Source organism: Nannospalax galili, unplaced genomic scaffold, assembly GCF_000622305.1.
Source record: "Nannospalax galili isolate Female #2095 unplaced genomic scaffold, S.galili_v1.0 scaffold2812, whole genome shotgun sequence".
NCBI classification, from domain to species: domain Eukaryota; kingdom Metazoa; phylum Chordata; class Mammalia; order Rodentia; family Spalacidae; genus Nannospalax; species Nannospalax galili.
In genome coordinates this window covers 158,087-163,240 of record NW_008330781.1, presented here as the reverse complement: position 1 = coordinate 163,240, position 5,154 = coordinate 158,087, and positions in this window count along the sequence as shown.

The window sequence follows — 5,154 nt, the reverse complement described above, 5'->3', positions numbered from 1 at the left end:
AGCGCTTGCATTCCTGTAGAAAACACACCACTTCTAGCAATTCACTTGCTATAGTGAAAACAAAGGAAGAGTAGCATTTTCAATTTGACCACAGTCCTTATGCAGTGTATGTAAAAGGAACTTGCCATCAATGTCATTTGCCCCTGCCTGCGGGGACCCTGTACAGGTAAAGCTCGAGGGGGACCACTCCCTGAAAGGAAAAACGGGCGAGAAAGAGGAGACGGAGCCCAAGCAAGTCCACTTGTCAAGGGTCGCTTTATTGTATTGCAAGCTTTCCTTATATACAGTTTGTATTTAGAAGGGGTTGAAGAAGTTGGTCAAAGGTTACAGCATTCTTATGTTTATGGGGTGGGGGACTGAGCAATTTAGCAACGTGACTGACCACCAGGTGTTCCAAGAGATTACTGCATGACTTATCTTTTCCGAGAACTGTTTGCAAGGGGAAGAGAAAGATAACCTTGCCATAAATTCTTTCTCAAGGTTACTAGTGCAGGCAGAATGTCCTGCTTACGTCAACTGTTTGTAGAGCCATATTATATTTTTTGGTAATGAATGTTGTTTCTCCAGCTCCCGACAGTTGAAGTTGGATGTTGTGGAGCCTGCCTGTAACCCAGCACTTGGGAGGGTGACACACAGGAGGACTGGGGGGGCAGGGGGTGTTCAAGGCAGTGTGGGACCATGTTTTCTTCTTTTTTGTTTTTTTTGGTACTTTTGAGACAGGGCCTCCCTGTAGCCCCAGCTAGCCTGGTACTCACTAAGTAGGCCAGGCTGGCCTCAAACTCATAGAGCTGCACCTGCACCTGCTTTTGCCTCTTGAGTACTGGGATTAAAGGTATGTGCCACCAAGATGGACACAGAAGGCAAATTGGACCAAGAAGAAACAATTCATTACTCCCTGACCATAATTTTCTCATGAAAATTTGGAACCACTGCCCCCCCCCCCAAAAAAAACCAAAGAAACTTAGTGTTTGTCAGAGTGGTAGGCTTGGGAGCTGAAAGACCAAAGTGACACCATAGTCACTAACATGATAAGCCAAATACAGGTACTGGGAAATAGAAGAGAAGAGATGTGGGAAGACCACCAGAGAAACAGCAACAGAAACACAGACACAGTTCCTTTGAAGACTGGTAATACTTCATTTCTTGTTCATGGATGCCACTGAATTACTCTGCATATTCTTACAACTTTCCTTTTTTGCTGTTTTTTTTTTTTTTCCTTTGGTTTTTGTTTGGTTTGGTCTTTTGAGACTGAGCTGGCCTGGAACTCCCTATGTAGACCAGGGTGGTCTCGAACTCACAGAGATCCTGCCTGCCTCTGCCTCTCAAGTGCTGGGATTAAACTTAACTTTTCTTTGCACTGGTTTAAGCCGTCTCTTTCAACTAAGAAGCCTCATTTAAATAAAAGAACCTACATTTATTCCATATCTCATACAGCTTTACACATGCTATAACTGAATTAATAGGTAGAATTAGGAGGATGTTGGGGAAGTTCTACACTGAACCTAGACCAACAGAAATCATCTGGCTCCATCTGCTCAAGGTGAGTTCTGTGGACAATATCGATTGGAATCAGCAGAAGCCTTTTTTAGACATTCAGATTCACAGGCCCCAACCACATCTATGAAAACAAAACCTCCATTTTAATAAGATGTCCAGGGGATCTACATGTACACCAAAGTTTAAGAGGTAACAACCTGGTGCTGGAGAGATGGTTCAGTAGTTAAGAACACTTGCTGTTCTTCCAGAGGACCCGGGTTCAAGTCCTAGCACCCACATGGTGGCTAACAACTATTCATAATTCCAGTTCAAGGGGATCTGACACCCTCTTCTGGCCCCTGTGAGCATTGCACACATGTGGTGCACTTACATACATGCAGGCAAAACACTCATACACATGAAATTTTAAATTTTTATGAAGAAGCAACAATCTGGCTATTTTATAAATAAACAGAGGCCCCAAAAGGAAGGCATACTAACTACAAAAAAGAAGAAAACTATCTTAGGAACTAAATAGTGCAAAGTAGATCCAACTCCTCCATCAACCATTATGTTTGCCAGCAATGTAAGAAAACAACTGAAAGGATACAAAAAGACTTGACTGGCATTCAGTTTGGAGGCCCTCCCTTCACAGCAATGGTAAACGGGGAGTGTTGGTGACTATAATTCAATAATGCTTCAGTGTAATTCTAGTTAACCTAGAGGCTAGCATGTAATTCTGCTATGGTTCCAAACAAATAAGCTTCAAACCTCATTTTTTAAATTTCCATCTGAATTTGCGGAATGCACATTAATGTCTTTTTCCAACGGCATTCGACACATGCTTCAGCACTGGCAGCCATGCCTGCCCATAGGTGATGGTCACTGGCTTCCAAACCTCCAGCATACCAATTCCTCATCCTATGAGCTCATGTACTTTCCTTCTTCAGTCCAGGTTACCACAGGCAAACAGGAATCCTGTCACAGCACTCTCCAAAATGATTATCTCAGGTCCCTTCAAGCCTTTAATTCTACATTTTCCTACCTATAACCAATGTCTCTGCCTCCCTGCTTAAGTGAGGTCCCTTCCCATTCCATCCCAAGATCTGATCACAAAGTTTTCTTCTCCTGCCTTATCCTTATTTTTTCCTTAAGTGTTAACACACTTCTATCTCTTGCTCTATGAATTCTTTCCATTCACCACCTTCAGTTTTTCCTTTTATAAGTACTTTCTCAAACTTCTGAATACAGCCTCAAAAAACAAAATTTAGAGACTGGAGAGATGGCTCAGCAGTTAAGAGCACTGGCTGCTCTTCCAGAGGACCCTGGTTCAATTCACAGCATCCACATGTCAGCTAACAACCATCAATAACTCCAGTTCCTGGGGGACCCAAGGCGCTCTTCTGACCTCTGCATTGCACAACACACGTGCACTTGCATATATGCAGGCAATACACCCATAAACATAAAACAATAATATATATACTTATTATTATTATTATTATTATTATTATTATTATTTTAGTCTTTTTGAGACAGGGTCTCCCTATAGCCCCAGATGGCTTGGAACTCACTATGTAGAACAGGCTGGCCTCCTGCCTCTGCCTTCAGAGTGCTGGGACTGAAGGCATGCACCACTACGCCCAGCTATAATAAAGTATTTTAAAAGAAAGCTGTTCTAGAAGACAGCCCTGAGCCCTTCCCTGGTTCCTACCTAATGTCACTGACTCCTACTTCTGAGTTTTTTAGTCTATGAAATAATAAACTCCCTTACAGAAGAAGTTTCAATGGAATTTTCTATGGATTGTAGGTAAGAAAACAAACAAACAAAAAACCCCCATAAAATATGGGTTGACAATGGCATCTGAGAATCATAGCATCACTAAGTTCTCTGACATTTCTCATCCTCAATCCCATTTACCTGTGATCAGAACTTCTGTTGTCCTTGGAGCTAGGATGTAGCTTCCTCATTGTAGGTGCTTAAAGAGCTATTTGTTGAACCAAATTAGCAAGGCAGGAACCAGAACAAGTTGAGTGGGACTTCCTATCCAGGTCCAAACTACATTGGCTTCTAAAAGCAATGAAATCAGGGCTGAGTATGGAGGCAGATACCTATAATTCCAATACTCGCCTGTAATTCTAGCTCTCAGGAAGCAGAGCAGAGACAGGAGGATGTTGAGTTACAATTAGAGACCCTATCTAGATAGATAGATAGATAGATAGATAGATAGATATATGATAGACAGATAGAAAGATAGATAAACAGGTGAGTGACAACAACAAAATCAATTCCAAGATAGTGTTTCTCAAAGTTTTGAACTGTATTTATTATCACTGTGTATCTGGGGATCTCTCAGAAGTCAACTTTAGGGACTTGGTGCTCTTCCTCAACCATGGGTTCTCAGGGAGTCCTGCACAGTAAGCATTCTGCCCTGCTGATCAATCTCACTGGCCCTTCCTTATAGGATAATTGACCTAATCCTGAAAACGATCGTAGGGAGTGCTCTTCGACTGAAACGGAGAATTTGCTAATAAACAAATTAGTCAAAGCAAACAACACAAAAGAGTGACACCCTGGCTCAGACCCTCAAACACAGTTTAGGTTTCTTAACACATTTCACCTCTTCCAGGTATTTCTCACTACTTCAAGATTTAGATGCTGTCCTGCCCAGCTACTCAAATGGGTCAGTTTATTAGGCTCAGGTCTAACAAGAGAGACCAGAATCACTGAACAGAATCCACAAAAAAATACCAAGGATGGCAGGTAGAGTGTAAAATATTTTCAACATTAGTTGACAAGTGTTTGTCAAAGTCACGTAGCTATGCCAATAAAATATACATTCATTTAAAGTGTCAAGGCCTAAACTGGGTTACATGAACACCAAACAGATGAGGTGTCTAATTTTGTGGATGCCTTCATAATGGTATCTTGAGTTCCGCTGTTTGAGTACTAAGATAAAAAATTCAGAGCTGTACATTACTGAGGAGCTGGGGGATGCAGCCTAGTGGTAGACTGCATGCTTTGCATGAGTGAGGGCCTGGGTTTCATCCTCAGCACAACACCAGCAGAAAAAAATAAAATAAAATAACCATCACAGGCATGAATATTTCGTATTTTAGATCACTTGCATTCATATTTGCATACTACTGACATTATTTTGGTCAAAAGATGATTATTAATTAATTTAACACATAAGATTTAAATATCTGAGATAGGCATAGTGATAATCCCACCAGGCTGAGGTCTAGTCAGCACTCTTAAACACTGAGACATCTATCTGTCCAGCCTAAGGCCTGGTCTCACACACACAAAAAAAAGCCAGGTACGCTAGAGCACTTGGGAGGCAGATGCCGATGGATTTCTGTGAGTTCTAGGCTACCATGGCTACACAGGCAATTTCCAGGTCAGTTTAAGACCACATAGTGAGATCTTGTCTCAAAAGAACCAAAAAACAGAAGACAAAACAAACAAAACACCTAATACACACATACAACTGACAACTATCTCAAGCCAAGTGATAATCATTAGGGTTGCCCTACCGGGAGAGCATTTTCTTTTTATTTTAAAAGACAGTATCACTATGTATCCCCAGCTGTCCTGGAACTGGTTATGTACACCAGGCTGGCCTCAAACTCACAGAGATCCACCCACCTCTGCTTCCCAAGGGCTGGGATGAC